Source organism: Camelus ferus, chromosome 7 (assembly GCF_009834535.1).
Source record: "Camelus ferus isolate YT-003-E chromosome 7, BCGSAC_Cfer_1.0, whole genome shotgun sequence".
NCBI classification, from domain to species: Eukaryota; Metazoa; Chordata; class Mammalia; order Artiodactyla; family Camelidae; genus Camelus; species Camelus ferus.
The window spans coordinates 48,586,845-48,612,751 of NC_045702.1; the positions used below are offsets into that span (position 1 = coordinate 48,586,845).

The window sequence follows — 25,907 nt, forward strand, 5'->3', positions numbered from 1 at the left end:
CAGCCCAAGGGTCTAAGAGTCAATACATACTGAAACAGGTCAGAGAAAAACACCAGGGGGGACTTTCTTATAAGCTTACCAATGTGGCCTTTCTCTTTCCAAGATAGCTTCATATGGGGAAAAATCTGAGCATGTGGGGAATATGGCTGTTTCCTATTACTTTTTCTGGTATATTTGTACTAAAGGGACCAAACATAAGTGACATTTAATATAGGTCATTAAAGGATACCAAGAAAAACCCCTTTTAATTATTAAGTAACACTCCAGGCATATTCAAAGCACTTTTTGTGTTTAATTTCCCCTTCTGGGTGCAGGAAGTCACTAGCTCTGCTCCCTAGCAGATACAGAAAGGGAGTAAAGTCTAAATTCAAAATCAGATGTAGCTTTAGGAGTAAAAATTACCTCTGCATTAATGAGCAACTGACAGCTTCCATGTGGTCAGAGAATTTTTAAGTTAGAAGAACTGTAAGCAAGGCTTCCTCATTTTACTGGTCAGTTCAGTTTAGGTCAACAAATGTGTACCATTGCCAAGCACTGTGGAGCTTTTAGATATTTAGAGGTTAAATAAGATCCAGTCCTCGATCAGATGGAGTCTGAGTAAAGTGGGGTAGGCGGAGGTGATATCTGTTACAGTGATGTATGTTAGATGTATATATCCATCAGAGTTATTAAGCAATAGCAAATGATTTCGACTGATTAAATTGAAGAGCAACACACCAAACTCCAGTCCCACAATTGCTGAGAGGGCTGGAGAGCCAGGCACATCGCTTGTGAGGCCAGAGCAGCGGCCAAAATAATGCTACTGGATAAATTAGTTGTTTCTGCTAAGCCCTAGAAGTCACAATTATGTGACCATTACAAGAGTCCTAAGCTCTATTCTCCATGGCCCCAGTAGACATATCCAGAGCAGGACATTGTTTGCACAGCTGCCTATGTTCATTCTGAGAGTAGATTCTCCTTTGTCTCTGCTTTTTTGTGTCACCAGTTCCTAATTCCAGGTCCCAGATAACTGCGTTTGATTAGCCACTCTAAGTGCTTTGCCTTCTCCCTTATCTGGCCGGGACAGTGAATCATTGGCATTTTAGCTTCTATGTTCATTGTCACCATTAGAGGTTGGATGGGGTGAAGCAGATTTTAAACTCACAACACATCACAGTCTCTTTTGGCTTAAATAATCTTTTGGGTGACTCCTTTTATACTCTCAGTCTTTCAGTTTCTCCTCTTTCTCCAATTTCTCTTTAAGATGGTACCTGAGTGTGCAGTAAGAGGACAGATGTAACACTATTGTATGGGGTAAAAAAGGGGGTCTGAAACCAAGTGATGCCATCTGTGTGCTGGCTAGTCACCTGCTGTGGAGAAGTTTGCTTTGACTCTGGTGCTTGACCAACAGGTCTTTTTGGAATGTTGTACAAATGTGTCATCCATTGATGGATGATTCATTTTTTTCGAGTCACAAAATCATAATGTAGCTTCTTTGTCCCAACCTCTAGCATCTGCAAGTTCATTTGCCTTCTTGGCACCTTCTCATTCCCACAATGAAGAATGTGGGGATAGTTAGTCTCTGATTAGCTCTCCCAAGTGGTCAAAGAATACAGTGGTGTTGGCTATGTAAATAAACACCGAGGCCCTACTCCTGATATATTTTATTTTTCAGTACCTATCAGTATATTTCAGCTAAAGTCCCCTTAGAGTTCCACTCAACCTTTGGCTCTCTTATTCCCATACACTGGGGTGGAAGGGGCTGGCTTTCCATACTTTCTTTCTGTCAGGAAATAACATGTCCATATTCTACTTATTTTTTAAGTATAATAAATATCTTGGCTGCAGGTGATCATGATTTCAGGGGAGAAGTGAAAATATCTTGGATTAATGTGAACAAAATATCAACCCAGTCAGATACTTGAGTAAGTTAGTACAGGAAACATATAAGGGGAAAAGGAAGGGATAAAGGGATCAGAAAAGACTTCCTTAAGGAAGCAACCCTGAGCTGTGTGTTGAAGATAAACTCCCTGCCCAAATTTAGATAGATTATATTCACACGCAGGCTCAGGGACTAGCAGTCCTTATGGTATGTTATAGAGTTGGGAAGACTTTTCAGACAACAATCACCTTCACCAGCCTGCCTTTGAACTGATGGTTCTTAGAAATCTCATTGTGTGTCAACAGTATCTAGAAGGCTCACTTCCTCCACAGTGGCTGAGAGTACAAGACATAGTGAAGTGTGTGAGGACTGGGAGAATACCATAGAAGCAGAGGTGTGAGGAACTAACAACTACTGAGAGAATTCCCTTCCTGGGTGGGAGACATTAGTAATTAAGAATTGCTTAAAGGAGTCTAAAGGGCAGAGTTTCAACTTCAGAGCTGGGAGATTAGATTTAGGGGTAGGGAGCCAGAAATGCTGGAGCTTATGATCAAAAATCATAGATGGATAAAAAAGAATAAAATAATGCCATTTGTAGTAACATGGATGGACCTGGAGATTGTCATTCTAACTGAAGTAAGCCAGAAAGAGAAAGAAAAATACCATATGATATCACTCATATGTGGAATCTAAAAAAAAAGAAAAAAGATGACACTAATGAACTCATCTACAAAACAGAAACAGACTCAAAGACATAGTAAACCATCTTATGGTTACCAGGGGAAAGGGGGTGGGAAAGGATAAATTTGGGAGTTTGAGATTTGCAAATATTAACTACTATACTTAAAAATAGATAAAAACACAAGTCTCATCTCTATAACAGAGGGAGCTGTATTCCATATCTTGTAATAACTTTTAATGAAAAAGAATGTGAAAATGAATATATGTATGTATATGCATGACTGGGACATTGTGCTGTACACTAGAGATTGACACACTATAATTGACTATACTTCAGTAAAAATAAATAAATTTTAAAAAATCATAGAGGGAGGTAGGGCTAGGTCTCCAAGAGGTAGTCATGGGACTGAGGGCCAGTCCTTGGGAAGCTATAGAAAGCCAAGTGCACAGCATGAGGCAGAGCTGGTGAAACAATTACTACTGATCCAGGAAAGCCTTTATTTTATGTACCATCAAGGATTAAACAGGATGGACTTAATACCTTACTGTTCTGCAAATAAAGGTTGTAGAAGCCACACCAGTCTAGTCCACTGGGGCATTCTGGTAACAGTATTCCTTCTAGGCATTTAGAGACTTCTTTAAATGCACATATTTCCTGGGAAAGATAAAGATGCTATTAGCATCCAGTTTAGAGTTAATATCTCAGTTATTTCACTCATTGATTGTTTATCAGAAACATTTACATGTAAATTACTAAGTTAAGGAGGTGGGAATAAAATGAGGTCTCACCTTCCAGTTACAGTTAATACCCCATGTGTGTGCACACACATATACACACACACATAACAATGAAACAAGGTATAAAAATCTATTATGAGAGGACTAGATAAAGTATTTTGGAATTTATTAGGAAAGAGAGAATAATTCAGATTAGGGCAGACTGGGGAGGGCTTCTTGGAGAAGAATGTTTTTTCACTGAGCTTTGAAAGAAAGGAAAGATCTGAACATTTAAAGGTGGGCAAAGATTATTTCAGGGAGAAGAAACAGCATGAAGAAAAAAATCTGTAGGACTTGGGGAAATGGAGAGCCATTTGTTTTGGAAGTAATATAAATGACATAAGGAATATAAATGAACATAAATGACATATAATGACATAAGTTAGGTTCTAGTCAGAAAATTGGGGGACTTGTAAAGGAAAATAGAATGACTCAGTTTGTTGTGGGTTGGCCCAAGGGGGAGCTTCAGAAGAACTCTGAGTGGATCAAGTAGGTTGTGCCATGCCCGTGTTCCTTAAGGAGGTGGCATGTAGAATGGAGAGAGATAAAGTGCAGAAAAGGGAAAAGAAATTTCTGTTTTATCACCATTCTGCCATCTGCTTACTTTAGCTGAATCCTCCCATTAGGTTTTTGGGTCTAGACTAGTACTTGTCTTTATCCATGTGCTGGGCTGTTTCTAATTGGAAGTAAAAGGTAGAGACAGATACTGTGTGAACAAATGGAGAAAACACATTTCTTAGTTTTTGTTTGTTCATTTTTAACAGTTTTTATTTCCAGTGTTGCAAAGCAGTGAAGAAATTATTGCACCTTTAATTTTACGCAAGTTTTAAAATTTATTTTTCCTTTTTTTTCCTTCCAATTTTCTTGTTCTTGAATTTTGAACAATCAGAAGTAATGGTGGAATGTACAAAAGGAAAACACAACATCAGGAAATGGAAAGGAAAATGAAAAAAAAAAAAATAACAACGAAGGTTCCATATTGCTCACATTTAAAAAGCATATTTTAAAGCACATTTAAAGAAATCCATGGCGTTTGGAAGGTGAAGAGTAAATTGTCTCCATTATGTTTGTAGCACCTCTGAGTGGCAATCACAGTGCTGATGCAGGAGGAACTAGAGGCTTTCAGGCCTCACCTGGGAAGTCCTCACTCACCTGATCCACAAGGCAGTGAGGCATCACAGCTCTGAATCACTGAAAGAGAATCTGGTGGGGCAGGTTCCACGACTGCATGAGGATTTGTTTGCATAAAGATTTTTTAGTTCTTGCCAACAGTGAGGGCGCCTTCTTACTCCTTGACAAACATGAAACTACTTCTGCTTCCTTTTTTAGAAATATTTTCTTATATACAGATTGTTCTTAGATATACTCACCTGATACATACATGTTTACCTTTTCCTTTGCTTTTTCAAATCTTCCTATGGTAAGACTGTAGTCATCCACCCTCCTTTCCTGGTTTCAGGTGAGGAATTTGAACTGTGGGTATTGCAGTTCTGCCTTTTAGGGTTCCTGGTTGGGCAGCCTGGAGCCACACCGGGAGGACTCCTAGTCCCAGGTGGCTCAGTAAGCAACTATTCAGGCACCACATACAGAGCAAGGCACGTTTGCAGAGAGTCTTCAGTTTTGGTAGAATGATTTCTATTCACTCTACTAAATAATGTTCCTGAACTGAAGAGGATGGGGTTCCTTTCCACAACTGTAAGTGCTGTTTTTAAAAATTAATGTTCTTTTCACTATGTATATATATATAGGAAATTGTGTCATTTCCAGAGCAATCGAACAAACTACGTGTTACTTCCTTCCCAAGCCCTCCTTGGAAAGGAAAAAGGGAAGGTAATTGATAGTGGGTTTGTGGGACAGGGTTTAGGATAAATTTTAACACATTAAATAGACTAGTACCTTGAGATGTGGCATAGAATGAAATAATTTAAAAAAGAGGAGTAAGATATACAACATTCAAAGTCAAATGCAAACAATAACAACAAAATCTCACTTTGACTTACTTCAAATATGTTGAATATTCAAATATATTAAATATTTCAAAAGGCAGCCAAGTGTGTTGAAAAGACTGTGGTCATTAAAGTCAGATAAAGTTGGATTCAGTAGCCCTGCTGCTTATTAGATGTGTGAACTTTGGTAAAATGCTTCACCTTGTCAAGCTCCAGTTTCCACATTTGTACAGTGGGTATAAAACCTACCTCAGTGGATTAATAGAGTGAAATTAGCACAGTGCACTGCACTAAATTGATGCTTAGTCAATAACTGTTGGAGGATAAACTTGGCTACTTCCTAATTAAGTTTCAATTAAGCTTCAAAAACAAATTAAAGAGACAAAAATTACTGTAGGATTCCAGTTATGTGAGGTATTGAGAGTAATCAAAGTCACAGAAACAGAAAGTAGAATGGTTGTTGCCAGGGGCTGGGAACAGGGGGAAATAGGAAATGTTTAGTGGGTGAAGAGTTTCAGTTTTGCAATATGAAGATGTTCTAAAGATTGGTAGCACAACAATGTAGATATACGTAACACTGTTGAACTGTATACTTACAAATGGTTAAGATGATAAATTGTACATTACATGTTTTTACCCCAATTTTAAAAGTTTATTTTTTTTTATTAATTTTTCCCATTTATTAAGGTGTCTGTGACTCCTTAAAAGATGTCTAAGTCCATTTTCAGTGGGTCTAATTTCAGGATTGATATTGGATCACCTATGTTAGTGTCCGGTTTTTACATAACATAATTAGCAGAGAGGATGATGCATTTTTAGTATATTCTTAAAGTTGCCTCCACCTTTGCGGTGATCCTTTTATACACTCTCTTTTATTTAATTATATGATTATCTCTAATTCATAATAGTGATTTTTAATATGTTTCATATTTATTGCACAGAATATGGGAATTATGAAGTCATAATTATTGGTCACAAATTATTTGAAAACTTTTGATACAACTCAAATGTATTATTTATTCCAGTGTTCTCACCTTTCCTGTAGCTAATTTGTAAACAGATTATTTTATGTGTTTGTATCTTAGAGACAATAAAAACTATTGAGACAGGATCTGTTAAATACCATTCTATCTTAAAATGTATTACTTAATTTTGAGGAAAAAAGACAAATTGGAATTATATTCATTTCAAACTTGAAAACATGCCATTGTTAAATTTTCAGAAAACATCTTCTTGAAAGATCATATATATGCCTAGCTGCTTTTAAAACTAAATATCCTCTCTGGTATTTGATGATAGCTGAAGGTTGATAACAACTAGTATTTGTGAACAAGTGTGCAAAGTTTTGCATGTGATATACCATTTAAATGTAAACTCTCAGGAAATATGTCAGCAAGTCCAGGGCAGCACTAGAATGAGAACAAAAGAGAAGGAAAGCTGCAGAAGCACTTGATAAATATAGAATACTGCATAAAAGGGCAGCATTGTTTTTGTTACTGAATGCCATCTATAGTTTACTCTCTCTAGGAAGTGTCATTTATTCATTTAACAATTACTTCTAGCAGTCCTTCAGTGTCCTCCCACTGGGCTGGGCTTTGAGGTTAAAGAGTGACTGAAGCATTGCTCTTGAAGGGATCCTGGTCTACCAGAGGAGATATGTTCTCAAAAATGGCTAAAGGGAGAAAGTGACAATTTATCAATTACTCATGCCGTTCCTGGCATCACTGTTGATTAATTCCCACTGCTTGGAATGTATGATGCTCAGTGTCATGGGATTAAAGAAACCTTGATAAATCTTTACTTGAACTGTAATCATTGGAGTCTAGGGGGGAAAAAATTGAAAACGTGTATGTGAGTCAGTTAAAAGCAGAGTGGAGTGACTTCCCAAAACATGGAAGAAACATATACCTAGAAAGCCAGAGGAGGTCACGGTGTACTGAATACTAAGAGAATATAGTCTGGGAAGTAGTAGAGCTTTATTTTTAGCCAGGCCTGGAAGGATGTACAGAGTTGAAATCAGCAGAAAAAGATAAAGAGACTATCTCATCCAGAGCAGCATTTCCCAAACTTTGTATGGATGAAATGCTTTTAGGCAGTATATGAATGGGACAATCAGTAACGTTGAGTTGCACAGTTAGAAAGTTACTGTATTGTTTAAATTTCTTTCAACTCTTCAAGGACAAAATTTTATCATTGTTGAAATGACTTTAAAATTATTTTAACACTTGTTTAATCTCTTTTATAGCAACAGAGTAAGTAACAGGCTCATTGATTTTAGCAGGCAAAAAATACTTAGTTATAACTTAATAACCTTTAGAATAACATTTATTTTTATAGTCATTGCCTATTCCAATAGATGCCAAACTTTTGAAAGACTTATCGGAACTAAAATGTGAGTGGATATATATCCACTGTAAAAAAATACTAAGTAAAAATAGTTCAGATGGTACTTGGTAATGGAAAAATCATGAAGATATACCAGAATTCCTGAAGTTTGGGAAACACTGAAATAGAGGCAATGTCAAGTACAGAAATCAGGAAGTGAAAATGAATAGGCTGGTTTTATGTATAGCTGGGAAGGAACAATATTGAGCATTCTTCGGAGGGTATCCTAGGAGGCTTTGTGTGATGATGCTGGTATAAGTTTGATTGTGGCAGCTTTGAAGGGATTTGCACTTCAGCTTCTAGATGGTGAAGTTCCACAAGGGTCCTGACCCAGGAACAATATGTTGTAAGCTGTGCTTTAGGAAGATCATTCAAGGAATGGTATATAGGTGGGTTGGAGCACAGGGAACATGGATGCAGAGAGTGCACTTTGGAAATAGGTTTTAATGGTATGAGGTTTTAACGAATAAATAACAGTTGCTGGGAATGAAAATGGAAGAGAGGGATGAGGAAGTCATTCCATAACAAAGAAGGTTAATAATGATAATAATAGCAGTAACAATAACAGCAACAACAATTATCAAATGATGAAAGCCAAGATGCTTTTGAGTTTTTAAGCCTGGTGGCCTGAAAGAATAACAGTAACACTGAGGCAAAAGAGAGGGAACTAGTACTTGTGGGGGGCAATAATCCTTTGTACTTTAGGCAATTTGAAATTGAGGTGAGTTGCCCTTCCAGTAGAAAGGGAAACTGCACTGTTAATCACATGGAATTGGAAGTCTGGAGAGCCATCTGAATTGACCAGAGAAATAGAGACAGTGACCAAGCACCTCCCTCATCTAAATGAAACTTAGTTCTGTTCTTCCTCCTGCCTCCCTCATTGAGGAATGTTGAAGAAATACTCTCCTGGTGTCTAGAGATGGAAAGGAAAAGAAAGAGCAGATTGACTGTTTACTTCCCAGATTTTATATTGTCTAGGGGGTTCTTTCTTGATTACTGTAGCTGCCGCCTTGCTCAGAGATGTTACTTCTCTATAGAATCCTTCCTCAGAATAAACAAAACCATCTTCTTCTCTAGCCAGAAGAGTAGCCACCAGGTTTACTCTCCAGGAATGATAAAGGGGAGTTTTGTCTGTCTTCTGTTTCCATTGGAAGCATTTAATTTAGAAGTTTTCTTAAAAAATACAATACATAGTAGATAGATATTTAAAGAGAGACAGATACTATAAAGACTTGTACACTCACTTTCCAGCTTAACAAATAAAAATTTAGAAATTTTAAAAAATGAAATACTCCCCCTGATTCTGTTTCTCTCTTTTCCACCTCAGTGTCACTACTCTTTCCTGTGTTTGTAGATTTTTTTCTCCACTGTTTTTATTCTTTTATCCGTTTTTATTTTTATGTTTTATGCCACCCACTGCTATGTGAATATATTCATAAATAATCTATAACATTGTTTTAATATTTAAAATTTTTATATAGACATTAGAGTATATATTGTTCATCTGAAACATGCTCTTTTCTTTTACTTTGTACTTTTGAGATTAATCCATGTGGATTATTATAGCAAAACTTATTAGTTTTCATAACTGCATATTTTCCTATCGTAAGTAACACTATAAATAATATTCTTATACATGCCATTCATATACAAATCTAAGAATTACTCTGGTGAAAATTACTAGGAATAGATTTGCTGAACCATAAGCATATGCATCTTCAACAGTGAAATACTGATAAATTTTTTTCTAAAATATTTATACCATATTATATTCCTAGACAAAATGAATGAGAGTTTCTTTTCTCTCCAATCTTGACACACTTGTTTATCTCAAATATTCTAAGTAAATAATCTTTCCAGGTGTAACTGAAAACAAGATGCCTGTGGCATCTTGGATGCTCAGATATGTTTGGAACACTGAAATATCTGACATACAGTGCAAAATAGTTGATCTCAAGTCAACTTCCTTGTTGTTCCTCACCTATGGTGTAAGAGATTTACTAACTTTTCCATTAAACTTAACTTTCATATTAATAATAATAATATTGATAACAACTGTTAACACCAGTTGAATGCTTACCATGTGCCAAGTACTGTCCTAAGCTCTTTGATTAAAATATCTTACGTAATTAATCTGAGGAGCAGGTAATGATATGATGTCAATTTTAGAGATGAAGAAACTGATTCACAGAAATATCATGTAAATAGTAAGTAGAAGTGGTAGAATTCTTATCTATTCAGTTTGTTCCAGCTAAGACAAGTAAGAAAGGGTAGATGGGAACAGACTGAGAAAAGAGACATCTAAGTATTACAGTCCTTAACTTCCTTAAGTTTAAAATCTAGTTAACATTTAAATAACATCAAAAGAGCATAATGAAGTGATGAGAAATGTCAAATAAGTGCTATATTTGTACTGCTGAATTTGTACTAGGACGACTGGAAAATGATTCTCATAGGGGATCAAATTTTACTGAGCCTTGGAGATGAGAGAAAGGAAGTTACAGGGGCAAAATATAAAGGGAGCAGCTTTGTAGAAAATATGAGGAAGTAGAAAGTATAAGATATTTTTGATAAAGTTAATTTATACAATCATTAACTCAACAAACAATTTATGAACATCTACTGTGTGTAAAGCACTGAGCTAAACTGTGGGACACAGCAGTGAACAAAAAGACACCATCTCTCCCCTAAGATGAGTGTGCTTGGCGATGTAGTATTTGGAGAATTGGGGAAATATTAAGGAAAACAGAAGGAAATAAGAAGGAAATAGTATGAAATATGAAGGATATAAGACTGAAAAGATAGGTTGCCTCTAATTATGAAGTATATTCAAGTATGAGTCTAAGGGATGTGAACTTTATTCTGAAGGCAGTGAGAAATCAGTGTGAGTCACTGTGAGGTGAGTGGCATTATTCGTTTATTCTATGAACATTTATTCTACCTGTGCTTTGCCTAGTGCTGGGGATATAGGATGGTGGTGTGACAAATATGTATATAAAATTGATAATATAATGAAAGAAATAAGGCAGGGGGTTGCACAAGACAGAGATGTCTAACCCAGGATTGAAAGTGTGGTGAGAAGAGGGGGGCCACAGTGTAAGATACTTCAAGATGTTTTCTGGGTTGATGGAAATTGCTTGAGGAAATTTGACATCTGAGTTTAGTCTTTTATACAATAGCATTTTTTTTTCTGATTTCAGAAGTGTTGCATGTTCATTATAGAAACCTGAGAACCACAATCATACTTATGTACATCTTTAAGATTTGTGTGTATATACTGTTAGTCTTTCTATGCCTATATATAACCAATCCTCCACTTATGAAAATATGTTTCTTTCAATATTTGCTATTGTGAATAGTAGTACCAAATTGAACATCATTGTACAAGCATCTTAAGACATCTGACTACTTTCAAAGGTAAATTTCTAGAATTTGAATTATAGGTCGTTTTACCCACTGAAATTCTTGACCGTGTCATACAAGAGAAGGAAAGCTCTTACAGAATTTTTAATAAAAGATTAAATTGATGAAACTTGCATTTTAGAAATATCATCCTTAAAACATTGTAAAGGGAGAACAGAAAAGATTGGAGGCAGCAGACCAGGTAGGATCTATTGTAGAAATCTAAATAAGAAAAAAAATAGAACCTACACAAATGAAATCACATTTGTGACAGAATGTGGTAGGAGATTTTAGAGATACTAATTTTGCAGAAATAAGTAGATTAGGGACAGTGACTCAGGGGCAGGAGAAGGGTAAAACTGATTATAGAGTACCTCCCAGTTTCTGACATAGGCAACTACCTGGATGGATGGTAATGTCTGGGTTCTCTTAGATGAAGAAGATAAGAGAAACAGGTTCGGTTGACACTAGTGGACTTTGACATGCCTGTGACCATCCATATGGAGAAATTGCTTAAGCAATTGGATAAGTCTGGTAATCAGGAGTGTAAATGGGTTATAGATAGATAGATGTGGAAGTCAGCAATACCTAGGCATAGCTAAATAGGCAGAGGTGTAGTCATGGTTGTGGATAGGATCTCCCAGGAGTAATAAGGACTGCAGCATGAGAAGAGTAAGAGGCTCATGGTGGTACTCTCTGACATAATAATAACATTAACGTTTAATCAGAGGAAGAAGCAGCTATAGTGGAGACTGAGAAGGAGAGGCCAGAGAAATAGGAGGAAATCCAATGGAGAGTAGAGTGAGTGAAGGCAAAGTAGAAATTTTCAGGAAGGGAGAAGCTAACAGTGTAACATGTCACAGCAATTCCTAATAAGAATAAAAAGTGTTCTTTAAATTTCACTGAAAGTTTTGTCCAGAACAGTTTCAGTAGAATGGTAAGGACAGACACCAGAATGCCATGACTAGACCTGTGCTTCAATAAGATAACCTGTCGTGGCAGTGGGTAGAATGGCTTAGGGAGGTAAGAGATGGGAAATTGAGAGACCAGTGCAGTGGAAAGGGGTTTGGGGCTCTAGAAAGGAGGTATTAAAGCTCAGCCAGGGCAGTTGCTATGGTGTTCAATAGAAAGAGACTGTAGCAGTAGGATTTACCAAGTAGGTGGATATGATGTGTGACAGAGAGGATGAAATTCAAGAGGACTCCAAGATTTTAATCCAGTATGACTGAGAAGATTGTGAAGCCATCCACAGAGGTAGAGTTCAGGAAAAGAATTTTTGTTGATGGAGATAAGGAAGGAAAGATGAGTTCCACATTGGATATGTTGATTTGAGATATTATGGGATATATAAGAGTATAGCAGCATTTGCATGGAGATATTTTGAAGGTGGCTGTTACGGTTCTATAGCTGTGGGCAGAGATCTAAGTTAGAGACAATATCATTGAGCTTTTCCCATAAAATGGAATTTGGAATCATGAGAAAGCCTAGAATAGCTCAAAGAGATCACTGAGAGTAAGAAGAACAAGAAAACCATGCAGAATGTTTAAATAAACAGGTAGCATAGGTGGAGCCACTGAAGAAAACAGGGAAGGAATGATCAAAGCAATAGCAGGAAATCCACTAGGATAATTCAAGAAAGTAAAGGAAGGGGTAGTTTTAGGAAGCCCAGGTCATTCCTTTTGTATGGAACTAAAAACTTAACCTTGTTTAATTCTATAACATAGCTTTCAATTTCTCTCCTTGACTAAGTTTACAAGAAATATTTTATGACAAAACTTACCATTACTAGAAACTAGCCAGTTTTGACCTCATGAAAATTTATCAGAGTAAAACTTTTGATAGGTTTCCCTTCCCATTTTTTGCCGTTCAAAAGAAAATAAATTGTGTTAATTTACATAGTAGTTCATATATCAAACTTTAAAAAAAATTTACTGAAACTTTCTCCTTGATACCTGTAGTATAAATATAATTCTAGGCCCCCAGACAAGGTGCTAAGAGGAGCCTCTTTATCTTTGCCAACAGAAAAAAATAGCAAGTCTCAAGCAAAGTGAACAGTCTGTGCTCACTAGGCCATTCTCTTTTTGGATGATTTTAATAAACTGAAAATTTAGTTTAAAAATATTACTTGTTTTTGAACATGAAGAATCAGGCATCATTTTCCCACTATGAAAGTTAATTCCTCAGTATTTACATGTAGATTACTAACTTGTGAATGTATTTTTTTGTTATGTCTGTAATCCAACCTATTTTTCTGTATTCTTTTGGGAAAGGAAAGCTTGCTTATTATAGCTCACTTAGTTACTGAAATATATAGAGTCACTTATTCTATTGTTGATGTTTCATTCAAGTTTCCAAACTTTATAAATGAGCTGGTCAATGATTTTGGAAGGGCATTTCACTTGGGTTAGACACAACTGTGTCAGGATGTCAGGGCTGAAAAAAAGATGTTGAAGACTTTGTGCCAAATAGACAGGTTTGAAAATAATGTTTAAAAAATTAAACAATGAATAGAAGCCTTAATATGTATCCAACTGCATTTACAAAGATATTAAAGAAAAAACTTTAAGTAATTTTTACCACAATAAAAAATTCAAATAATACAAAAGAATATAGAATGTAAAGTAGGTTGAAACACCAAATTTCAGATTTCTGGTCTGCAAGTCCTCTCCTCAGAAGTACAGCATGGCAGCTTTCAGTTTCTTTTGAATGCTTCCAGTAAGAAATAGTCTAAACATATGGAATGTCTAGTGCTAGTGCCCTTCCTTTTTTAACTTAATATATTTTAGTGATTGACCCATATCATTACATATGAAGGTACCACATTATTTTTTATCACCATGGTTATGGACAAGCCAAAGTTTATTTATTGGTCTCGCTTTGATAATTTTTATGTGATTTACAATCTTTAGCTACAGTTAACACAGCTGCAGTGATCAAGGATGTTAAACTGGAAAATTTGGCTCATATTCTAAGACAATTGATTTCTGATATCAAAAAGAGATTATCTAATTAAAATCCCAATTGGAAATATTTTCCCAGTTCTTAACGTTCTCACCCACTTCTAGGTTACAAAGTAAAACAAAGGGAGAAAAACACTGAGAGGATTTTGTTAGAATGATCTGTGAAGAGCTAACTCAGTGTAGAATGGTTAGAAATGAGGAATAGTCCTTTTTTTACCACAAGCTTTGAGGAAGTGGCTTTATTGTGCACTCCTGGAAATCTTGATGTGTTTTTGTGCTAGAAAACTGGAGCAAAGGGAGGCATAGGTGACAGAAGAATTAGGTGCATTGCTCACCTCATAGACGGTGCAGTCGTAAGTTTCTGAGGATTCCGCAAAGTTCACTCACATACACATGCGCGTGCACACACAGACATCTCCCCCCACCACAGTATCAGCAATAAACATTGCAGAGACAAAGCCAGCTTTCAATCATCTCAGTAGAGTAAAAATGTTCTGTTTTATTTCTCCCTTTACTTCCCCATTCTCCAATTGTGGAGGCTCCAGTCACAGGAGCTTGCAAGTTGCATGATGGAGGAGGTGAGATAGAAAAAGAGAAGATGTGCACCTCCCCAGAAGGCTGTAGATTTGAAGGGCACCAGGGCAGGGAGATCTGTGTTACACTGGGAGATTGGTGTTCTGATGGAAATATTGGACGGGACATTCTAATTTATGAATCAAAACTGCATTTTGCAACTTTTAGTAACCACAGAATTTTCTTTAAATCTAAGAGTGACCAGAAGATACATAGGGCCAACTGGGGAATTTTCATCAGTGGTATTAGGAAAAACTCCCCTCAGTGAGTACATTTTTAAAAAGAAAGTCGTGGACAAAAATACAGTTGCATTCTGATTATCTCACAAATTGTGTTTAAAATGGTTGCATACTTATCTTTTCCCTACATGTAAGGGAAATTCTCATTCTTAATCAAGGACAATGTATGGATTTTCAGAGCGGAGCAGAGTTAGTTAACTTGCTTTAGGATTGACTGAAACTAAAACTCTACTTTAGGGCTGCATTTCCAGTATGATAATGTGTCTTTTAAAATTTAAATTAACTAAAATTAGCTAAAATGAAAAATTTAGTTTCTCAGTTGCACCAGCCTTATTTTAAGTAACTATTGACTATCTGATTTGACAAAACAGATATAGAACATTCCCCAAATCATAGAATTTTTGGTCCTTAACATAGACATTAAACCATTTGATTCTCACAAAACACGGTGAAAAAGGTGTAATTACTGTTACCACTCAATAGATAGGAAAATTAAAGATCAGAGCTGTTTAGAAACTTGATCAAGTTCTTTGATTCCAGGTCTCGTTCTTTCCTCTAAACCACATTGGTTGACCCTCAAGGCAAGTATGAAATATAAAAACAGATTCATTCTACTTTCAGAATATGATGAGGAATCTTCTAAAATCTAGAAATCCCTCAGCAAAGGAAGCTTTGCTTATCTCTATATCATTACTGGATTGATGAGAAAAACAGTCTTGGTTCTAGTTTCTAATACTCCTATTTCACAATCCCTAAAATTTATTCACAAAAGTGGATTCAACTAAAATACTGTTTTAATGAAAGTGAAGGTTTGGGGGTTTTCCCCTTTTTAAAAAAACTGAAGTATGATTAATTACAATGTATCAATCTCTGCTATATAGCACAATGTTCCAGTGATGCATATATATACATATATTCATTTTCATAGTCTTTTTCATTAAAGGTTATTACAAGATATTTAGTAGCAATAACAAAGTGCTAAATAACTGTGCTTATCTACATTTTCCCTTCACTTCAGTATCATTTTTTAAGAACCTACTCACTGACTTAGTTATGCAGAGATTGTTTTGAGACCAGATTTACTTTCTATTGTCTTTCACAAATGAAAATATATGAAATTCATAAATAAAACTATGCTTCACACTTAACATCTAATGGTGTGGGGAGATAACTGTTTTATCAGAGATATAAAATACGGAGCAATTGAAAAAAAATAAAGATAATTAGTAGTAATTGATGTATAAACAGACCTCCCTTTCTTTATAGGAGGCCAGAGAGGTCCAACTGGTGTATGGACTAAGGGGGTTCCTCCAAGGTGTGCATCTTCCTCAGAGACTGAAACCCAAAAATAGAATCTAGGGAGGTCTTGAGCGCAAAACCTCACTAGATGACTTGGTATACTTAGAGAGCTCAGTAATGGAAGACAAAGAATGAGTTGGGCTCTGCCCACTTCTCTCCATCCTTATGATCGCTTTCCTAGTTCAGGCCACTGCCACCTCTCCTTGTCTCTAGTTCTGCTCCACCTTTTGCTTTCCATCTTTCTAAAATATAAATCATAAATTGGATCACATCATTCCCTTATTTTAAACTTCTCTGTGTCTTCTTTCTTTCAGGCTAAAGTTCCAGTTCCTCAGGATGTCTCTCAAGGCCATTCAGTACCAGCCTGGTCTATGCATCTTCTCCTCTTGCCATTTCCCTAGTCTTCCTACCTCTGTCTTCCTACCCTACTGCCACAGCCCAGCCTTCCTGAATTACTTGCCTTTCCTAAATGGACCATGCTCACTCATGTTTCCACATCCTGTGTATCATATTCCTTTTACCTGAAGCACTCTTTACCCTTCTTCTCCATACAAACTCCAATGTGGAGCTGGCATGTGAGCCCAGATAGCTCTGCCTACAGAACCCGTTTTATAAACACTACATGATGCAGCAGACAGGGTGAAGGATTTCACCTGTCCTCTTGTATTTCGTGATCCCATCTCTTACTTTCATCCCTCTCTTTTGTTATAACTGCAGACTGTATCCACCTTCTTCTGGGTCTATCCAGCACCCATTAAGGTCATTTTATATTGATTCATCAATTCAGATGATGTAGTGCCACTTCCCTCTCTTTGTAATATATATATATTTAATGAAGAAACATAAAAATAGAAGTTCATCCTGCCAAATAATACCCAATTATCTCTGGAGACTTTAAAAAAGAGAAATGACAACTACCTGGTTAGGCTTAGGTTGACACTTTCCTGGATACAGAGTGATATGACAAATATTCACCAGTGGATCAGCATGGACACTGAGCTATCAGAATGGACGCTTGTCAGGATGTAGTACCCAGTGTTCTCACTGAATAGCTACTCTTCCTGGAAGCAAAGGATAGGCATGAAAATATTGCCTCGCTTTCATAAACTTCCAATATTGAGCAACACCCATGTTTTTAGTCTAGGATGAATATTAAGAGCTTAACTATGGAAATATTTCTCCTGGTTCAAGCAAAAAGGAAATTAGATACTGATGGTTGAGTGTGTTGCTTCAGCTCCCATCTTATGTAATTACATTGCTTGATCTTTCATGCCTTGAGCTGAGTTTGGCCAGTTTTCTGAAGTTGAAATTTCCCATAATTAACCTATGCACTTGTGCCTCTTGCAATTGGATAACTTAGTTTCTCTTCCAGGATTTGTTGTTATGATCAGTTTTTCCTGGATGTCATGAATTTCTTCAGAATTTATTATTATTATTTTGAAATATAACTTAGCAGTGTTTGTTACTGGGCGAGACTTTTTATGTTTATCTGTAGCTCTCTATTTCTAGTATTCTTTTAAGTGTGTGTGTGTGTGTGTGTGCGCGTGTGCACACGCAAAGTGGTATAGCTACTTGCTTTCTTTTATTTTTTATTTTGCTAATAATTGTAGGCTATTGCTCACTCAGTTGCTTTAAAACTCTTCTCAAGGCCTTTTTCCTTTACGAAAACATATTTAATTCACAACTTTCTTATGGATTCATTTTATAGAACATTTAGTTTTATTTTAAAATTTAAACATTGTTTTACTATAAAGATAAATAGTAATTATTTTAAAATTAAAATAGTCTATTCTTTTTATTAAAAGGAGATGATAAGGATTGAAAATGAATTCTATAGTATTGTTTTTCAATGATACCTTATGGATTCTTGACTCACCTCTGTGATTTCCTCTTCGTTCACTTTTGGTGTTTAATTCCCATGTTAAGTTCTCTGATGGTGTTATGTGCTTCCTGTCTAATTTGAGCAATTGTACTTATTCCTTTATTCTAATCCTTACTTCAGAGCATAGTTCTGAAGTGATTGTTTCCTCATGATTAGGTGATGATCTCCCTGTTGTTGAAAGGTGTGGTGGGGGAGGGTGGTGCTAGAGCAGGGAGTTGGCTTCCGGACAAGAGGATGCCAGAGTGTCCATGGTGCTAAGCAAGGCAAGCCAAGCCCTTCACCCGTATACTTCACTGGTGTGTCCTGGGTTGAACTGCTGCCTCTGATACTCTACCATATCTCCCAGGTCTCTTGTCTGTGTACTCCCCTTTTGCTTTGCATAGCTTTGGCTGGGATGGTGCCTTTTTGTGTGTGTGTGTGTGTGTGTGTGTGTGTCTGTTCAGGAGAAAGTCAAATCTGCCAACTCTTTATCTGTGGATCACATTCCCACCTTCATAGCTAACGATTTTCCCTTCTACTCCCAGCTTTCTTGCACAAGCATTGTATAAGTCACGTAATCTGTCTGTGTCTCAATTTCTTATCTGCCAAAGGAGCTAATAACATTGGCTACTTTTCTCCTAAAATAGTCCTGAGGATTAATGAACTGGCTTTCAAAAACACAAGTGTCTAAGATGATAGGTCCTCCATAAATTCAAATTACTATTATTACCATCCTCCATTTTTACTGCCACCAGGATAATAACTCACATAAGATCTAGTATTTATACAGGGCTTTGCATTTTAAAAAGTATTTTATACTGTTTAATAATTTAAAAGAGCCTCTCTCTGCAGTCTCAGCATCATACTTTTATGGACAAAGGATTACTAAGAGTTCTCTTAGTGAGTAAAAGATCTCTCTTTTTCATAAACTCTTCATTGTTTTGTCAATTGTTTTTAGTATTTTTCAGTCCTATTTTGTCTCTCATTTGAAGGGTTTGTTCTATATCAAGACTGCTTTGGTTGTACGGAGTTTATTCTTCCAATTGAGTAATTTGGATAATATAAATGTAATTTGATCTATAAATTGGTAACCCTTATAAAAATCTTGCTTTGTTAGAAGGGAACTGGAGAGATTAAAAATGAGGCTGAGCTCTGAATGGAGCACTCCAGAATGGAGGCTTGGATCAGGGGCAGACTTCAGGAGCTTATCAAGACATGATTGAGTAATCAAAGGGTGGAGCCTGGACAAAATATTCACTTGTTTGGATAAGACTTAAATGTTTACATTGGCTAATTGATTCCCTTTCATCCCTTCCTGCCCACTAGGAGACTAACATCCATTAAATTAAGTCGCTGGCAGTCCTGCTTTGTTTATACCCTGAACTAGCATGATACACTTGGCTCTTAATCCCTCATGATCTCCCATGCTGCCTTTGGATCCAGTGCCTAATTCTGGTTCAGAAAAGCCCCTGGGACTTTACCCAGGCACTAGTTTAATTAGTGCCAGGTTTTTCCCAGCACTCATGAAAGAGGATCAGGCATTGCTTTGATCAATATCTTTTTGGCAGTGGTTTGCTTCTCTTCCCACCACTTTCTGCCATGTCCCAGGTATCCTCTGCTCTCAAGGACATCCAGACGTATGTAGTCTTCTTGAGGTTTTTTGCTAATATCCAAACTTCAGACCTTCCTCTTATTTCCTTCTCTACCTGGATGAGTCAGTGCAGTAACTGGAAGGCAGTCTGCCCTCATGACTGGTGTTTCGGGGTTTCACCACTAGAGAGTGGTATTTTTCTTCTTGAAATTGTTTATGTTGAAATGGTTTTTATTAAATAAGTATTTCTATAAATGAAATCACTGATATATTCTAGTGGACAAAATAAACCTATGTACTGTAAGAAATAAAAATGAAAGCAAACAATAAATGATAGCTTTGGAAGCATTTTCCCTAAAAGCCATGATGTTATGTCTACTATTAGATGATCAAAATTTGATTCAAATTTTTCTGTTTCATATGGAATTGAGTCTGAAGAATAATGACTTTGAACTTCACAACTCAAATGTGGCTTTTTTAAACTTTACATGATATATTTAAAGTTTGTCTGAAATCTTTGTGCATCATGCAATTATATTCTCCTTTCTTAGTTTTTGTCTGGAGACATTTGTAAAATAAGCCATGCTTCCAAGTTTACTCAGTCCTCAGTTTATTCATAGTGGGTACACAAGGACATGTGCAGGTTTTACTAAGAGACAAAAGAGTTTGATATGTACTATGTTAAAAATCAGAGTAAAGTCAACATTTAAAAATGTTTAAGAAAGAAACACAAGTTGTCACTAAGATCCCACAGAATCTTCTTTATCTTAGCTATGCTTACTTAATACACAAAAAATGCAGGGCCACATGATTCTTTATTCAGAGGGCCAAAAATTTAAATCCATTAGTTCTGCATAGGGAATAGTCAAGGTGCAGAACCGGTTGAAAGCAAACCTGAAAAGAGGTGAGGGCCTATCCTCCCGTAGGTGGGTCTAGGAGGAGGAAAAAAGAGAGACAATAATGTTTGATGCCTTGTTGAGTAAGAAAATCTTGGACTCTCTTTAATTTTTAACAAAATTCCAAATAACCCAATTCTTTTGAAAGACCATAGTTTTAATTTTAAGCCAATATTGGGGTTGACCTTTCTGTTGTGACAAAAATAAACATCTGGCCATTGGGGAACCTGAGACTTGGTGCTGACCTGATCACCACCTTGGTAAGTGTTTCTAGATAACTCACAACTTCAAAGCCTCAGTTTCCACATTTATAAAAGGAAATAACTTAATTTAGTAGATAGTTTTCAAGTAGGTATCATGGAAAACGGTGAGTTTTGTGGAGTGACTCGAGAGCTCCCCATTGCAGTGGAAGTGGTGGCTAGCAAAGTGAGAGTGGTGGGCTATTGTCCTCCTGCCTTTCAACCAGATGAAATTTGCTTTTATCTATTTATTTTCCAACTTTTTTTCTTTAAGTTTTGCCCAATATTTCATTTGAAGAAATAGGTTCTCAATGCATGTGAGAATTATGTTTGAAACTATTCAGTTAAGTTATTGCTAAGGGCTTTCATTTCAAAAGATATGTTTTGTATGACAATTAATGATAATATGTATTGCATACAACACACACATATACCAACACACATTTTGTATATTTGTGTACAACCTTTCCCTAATGTGAAGTGAAGTGTCTAATCACAAAAATACATATACAATAAAATTGAAAACCATTAACAGTAGAAGCTAAGCCTCATATAACAATGACAACATATGTTGGGTTGGGGGAGGAGATTATATTAAACAAACAAACAAAAAAGCAGGGATATGGGAAGCTGCTTTAAATGCACAAAAACCCAGTCTATGCTACTCGAATAACCAAGGTAAAACCCAAAGCATGAGGGGATACTAGTCTTTTAATAAGAGAAAACATTAATATTAGGAGGAAGAAACTTTTCCTATCCCAAACTCTGAGAATAATTTGCCATACATGGCTCTAAATGATGATGTAATGGGCAAGTTCCATGATTACAGTTTTACAAAAATATAGAGAAGTTTCGTATGTGGTCACATCTCATCTTTACCAGGAATAAAGACCAAGAACCAGTGTCAAGCCATCACTTTGTAAAGTCCATTTTAATAACAGGCTGGAATAATATGCTTTACCTTTATTTTTATAGTGAATATGCTTTACTTTTAAACCTGCCTTCTTGGAATTGATTTAGGGATAAGCCCAGAAGAATTGAGTCCTGTGAATTGTTCACATACCCTCTTTTCTAGGATTGGCATGAATTTAATGGAAACTACAAGGTAGGCAATTTTAAATTCACATTGTGAGAACATAACTGAAAGACAGACTTTCCTTATTGTCCGTGAATACAGAAAAAATAAAGTTTTGTGTGGAAATAAAGTTCCTGACATGGTCTTGCTTTCATCATTGCCCATTGGACCTCAGCCAGAGGAGCCCATAGGTTGAGCAGGTTTTCAGCCAGCACCTGACGACTCAGTGAAAGGAGTGAACCTCTTAAAGGCTCTTTAAACCCCTGCCATGGAGCCAGATTAATATATTTCTCCCTGTATTTATCTCTAATAAAAACTAAAAAGAAAGAACATAGAAGGAGGCCATTGCTTGGTTGTACAGTTTTCTAAGTTTGGAGAAGAGAATAAAAGCTGGGTTCCTTGACTGTGTCACCCCTAAGCTGTGTGTCAGAATTTGGCTTCCTTTTCAATTCTTTTCTATCACCTAAAATTGTATCATCTAAAATTCTATGATCTTAAATTATTATATAAGAAGAGATAAAACCCTACAGAGCAGCATGGCTTCACAAGTTCCCTGGCTTTAGAAAGGACCCAATTTCATTTTTGTGAACTGAGTCAGAGGATGGTGATAGGAGATGGAATCTTGGTGATTACATCATGAAGGTTCCCCCATTTTACAGATGGATTCCTGTAAGCAAGGAATCACTGCAGGTCATATAACCAGCTGGTCACAAACCAGATGAGCCTCTAGATCTTGCTATTTTTGTTCTACCACTCCACAACATCCAAAAAATGTTACAATAGCTAATGTTTTCTTTAATATCTACTTAAAGGTGTGTGTGTGTGTGTGTGTGTGTGTGTGTGTGTGCAGGTGACTCCCTATTTGTGTAAAGATAGCAGACACAAGGATGGAGAACAGTGTTGGCTCTTTTATTTCTGGCTCCACGTAGTTTTACTTTGCCATTCATGGGGCGAAAAGGGAATAGAAAGAAGTCAAAATTCCCCAAGCGTCTGAGTTTACCTTCTTAATGACATGTTTCTTTTTCCACGTCACATTTTGCAAAGAAGTGAGAAGTGGTCCTCCACAACCTGGCCTGCTTTCCCTAGCTTTGGACATTACAGTAATTCCCTTAGTTTAGCTGTAGCTTTTACAAGGTATCTCTTTTAAAACCTCAGAAGCTGATTTCTGAGAGTACTTGCATCACTTACGAATGACTCTAATGGGATGCAACTTAGAAGAGAAATGTCAATAAAAGAAAAATTGAAGACAAAGTTGCATCTTATGACCATCATCTCAGCGTAACTATTTTTTCACTTCTCCAAATTTCTTTCCAGTTTTTATCTGTACTATATACATTTTATACTTACAATCATAGTTTATACAAACAAAATTTAAGATTAACTTTTTCACTTAGACATACTATAAACAATTTCTTGTGTTTTTAGAGACTTTGCAACTATTTTATTAAAAAAGAACATCATGCTCTAAGTTGATAGCTTATAATTTATTCAATTATTCATCCATTATAAAACATTTGGGTTATTTTCAGTTTATTTTTCTATTATATATGATGCTCTGATAGAGAGCTTCATAAACATAGCTATCCCTCTTCCTTCTGAGTTATTTTCTTAGGGAAAATACAAATTACTGAGAAGGATTAAAAGAGTTTTATGATTGTTAATGTGTATTCTCCAGAGCCAGGTTCTATTTTGTAGGGCCTGAAATTCATATAACTTGAGGAAGGGGGAATCTTTGAGAAAAAGAATATAGGATTATAAACATAAAAACATTAGGGTCCCTCCCAGTGCCATTAAGGGACTCATCACAGTGATGGGCCAGAAGCTCAACTTGCTATAGCTTCACATTGAGAAAGCAGTTCCCTCAAATACTGGAATAATTTTAATTTCATCAGCAAGTATGAAATACTTCATCCCTGAAGCTTCATAAATACAGTGTTTTGTGATTTAATTACTTTAACCAGCATAACCTGGCTACACTTAACATGGATGCTTTGCTTTAATGTATATATTTTAGAAAGACCATACTTCATCATCTCTTGCTACATAGTAAACTACCCCAAACTTAATGGTTCAAAACACATGTTTTATTGTATTTCATAATTTGATAGCTGAGAGATTTAGGTAGGATTGGCTGGGCAGTTTTCTGCCCATCATAGTATGGACTTGGCTTTCAGCTTGCAGGTGGGCCAGACTGGAGGGTTCAGGGTGGTTTCACATTCTCTCCTGGTGTTTTGCTTGTATGACTAAAAGTTGGGGCTCAGCTGGGACTGTTGACCAGAGCACCAATGTGTAGTCTCTCCAGCATGGTGGCTTCAGGGAAGTCAGACTTCTTACATGGCAGCTGGTTTCACCCAGAGGAAGTTTTCAAAGAGAAGTGGACACAGGCTCCAAGATATTTTATGATCTAGACTTAGAAACCTCAGAACGTTGCTCCTCCTACATTCTATTAGTCAAGCAAATCACTAAAGCCAGTCTAGATCCAAGGGGAATCTCAATGAGTGGATAGCAAAGAATTGAATTAGAGGTCATCTTTAATATACCACAAGGTAATAAGTTTTCCTTGATTATGTACTTCTTGCATAAATTACCTGCTCAATAACATCATAAAGTGGAATGTCAACAGAAAGTTTACATTTAAATGAAAGTTTAAATAGAATATTAACATGGCTTCATGACAGTAAGTAAAGATAGATATTTTGTAACTTGCATAAATCTAGTAAATGTGCCTTTAATAAACTTGACAAATCAGAATTACTTCAATAGCAGGCTTAAATAAAATCACTAGTTTAAAATCACAGTTATATATTACATCATATATATATATATATAATACCCTTGTCTATTTCTTATTTATTTATTTATTTATTAAGTTTATTGAAATGAGATGCCAAATTGTCATTAGCAAATTTAGGTAGAGTCATGTTAAAGAAATACTACAGAAAAAATGGCATAGAAGATAGGATACTTGAGCCATTTGCCTGTTTGCTCTTAGCCTTCATTTCTCCCCTTCTCTACTCTTCTATATATTGTATGTTTCTGATACCCCACAGATTGCCTTTCCAGGTTTTTATTGCCAGTAAGATTACAGTTATGTCTTGCCAATGGGAGGTCCTAGCAAGAGACTGAGAAATGAAAGAGGGGGAAAGTGACTCAATTCCTGTTTTCAGCTTCTGGGCCTATATTTGCAGTAGCAAAAAACTATCTCCAAGCATCCTCTGGCCAGTGTTCCAGTAGCATAGTACAGATTACTTCCTTGGTTCCAGCACCCACTTTGTGGCACACCCTTGGCTATACCAGGACCAAGACCTGCAACAGGGACCCTTGGTAACCTCAGTTCTAGTGAGTGGTACCTCCTCAGCAGTTCCAGCACCACTTACACAGGGTCCAGTTATGTTTCCAGCAGCCCACCTCTTTCCAGCGTCTTCACTGTGGTCCAAGTGCTGACATGGGGCCCCTGCTTGGTGTTTCCAGGATCTCTAGAGGCATCACACAAATGCATTAGCAAGTGGGCTCCTGGGATCTACTATCTTATCTTTTTTGTTTCCTTGGCCCTGGGGATAGTAGCTGCTTCTTGCAGGTTTCAATATCTAGGTTAGTTCACAGTCTGTTTTTTCCTCTTTCAGACTTCCACTTCCTTCTGCTTGAAAGACCTCATATGGTTTCTATTTTCCTTACTGGACCCTGAGTGATACAGTAGGAGCTGTGTTACTGCTAGTAATTTGCAGATATGGATAAAAAGTCTACTAAGGGTGAATGTTCAGATTAGGGCAGCTGGTGTGACAGAGAGGTGAGTAAGTCATTCATAAAATATTGCTGCTTTGTTTTCCAAGTTTTTAATACCTTCCCTTGTTTATGGGCTTTGTGTCACAGTACCACTTGTGTTTTGCAAGGAAATACTGTTTTTCTTTTTCACAAAACAGAAAGCAAATATTGGGAGTAATACTCATTTTTCTTGTCAGTATCAAATTGAATTTTGTAACAGCAGAAGTCACAGGAGTACAATCACTGATCATTCTGTCATTAACAGTTCACAAGCAGGCTCTCAAAAATGAAAACGTAGGTTATTATTAGAAAAAAACTTGCAATGGAAATCTTTCCTTTTTTATCGGTTTGACAAAAACT

The 25,907-nt window shown here is 36.4% G+C and overlaps 1 protein-coding gene across 5 annotated transcripts in view; it reads left to right on the top strand.

The window, feature by feature from the left end:
- The first annotated feature begins 4,549 nt into the window (after positions 1–4,549).
- MACC1 (MET transcriptional regulator MACC1) overlaps positions 4,550–25,907 on the top strand; it is a 156,705-nt gene continuing 135,347 nt past the window's right edge. For 4 of the 5 annotated variants that reach the window (XR_004321481.1, XR_004321482.1, XM_032483879.1 and 1 more), the window contains exon 1: positions 4,550–5,014. The gene's annotated coding sequence lies outside the window, so the exon portion shown is untranslated. The remainder of the gene's footprint in view (positions 5,015–25,907) is intronic. The other variant, XM_032483878.1, reaches the window with a different exon arrangement.